This window comes from Clinocottus analis, unplaced genomic scaffold (assembly GCF_023055335.1).
Source record: "Clinocottus analis isolate CAN_PGR_092001 unplaced genomic scaffold, fCliAna1.0.p SCAF_15, whole genome shotgun sequence".
NCBI classification, from domain to species: domain Eukaryota; kingdom Metazoa; phylum Chordata; class Actinopteri; order Perciformes; family Cottidae; genus Clinocottus; species Clinocottus analis.
Window position 1 is genome coordinate 2,680,811 of NW_027175876.1, and position 970 is coordinate 2,681,780.

Below are 970 nucleotides of genomic sequence, written 5' to 3' on the forward strand. Positions count from 1 at the left end.
GTTTTGCCACTGAGCCTAAAAGGAGGCAACGATGTGTTAATTAAGTCCTTTATTTAGACACGTGTCACACAGCGGTCGGTTAGCTTAGCTTAGCATAGATACTGCAAACGAAGGGAAACATCTAGCCTGGCTCCTATCAGTACCGCCGAAAGCTCGCTATTTAAACCATTTTATATATTTTGTTGCATCTGTAACCAATAAAAATATGTAAAAACATTATTTTGCAGTTTTACGAAGAGGTTATTATGCTGGACTGTGTTCAACTATTTATGTGTGCAGGTGGTAATAGTCAGTAGGGGGTTCATGGGGCTAGGGCGGGCACTTAACCACCAGGATTGCATCTCCAAAACATGGACAGCTGATTTCATACATCCATCGTTTAGATAACAGAGAACTACAAAACATTAAACTCAATAAAAACCAACAGTAACAGGAAAGGCAACGTTTATTGCTGCGTATTATTACAGGTCAAAAACCTTCACAGAAACAATGCAGGCGAAGCACAAAAGTAAATGTGCAATTACCAACAGCGGTAATTAAGAGTCCACACCTGTCTCTGAATAAAGCCTTACTATGTTTTTTCCACCTGCCAATCCTCGACACACTACCTATGATTTACACTCAGGGGAGGTGGGGGTAGGGGGGGTTGCTGCTTTATGAGGCCTATTCAGAGGCCCTGAGGTGTCCCTCCTGCTCATTCCCGGGTTACTCCTCCGCCTGGTCCCTGGCTGTTTCGCACCTCCAGGAGGGACTATTACCCTGTCAGAGGGCCACTCTTCACAGCAGTGTAACGCTTCGCCCCGTGAAAATCACACCCTGCTGCTTGTTTTGTCGGCCAGCGGAGCGGAGAGTTCACGCAAGGCTCTGACCGGGAACTGCAGATGGTCATGGAGAATTAGAACGGGGGGAAAACAAGGCCCGCAGGGGTAAAAAAAAAGGCAGAGTGGAGGTGAAAACAAGGACATAGGAG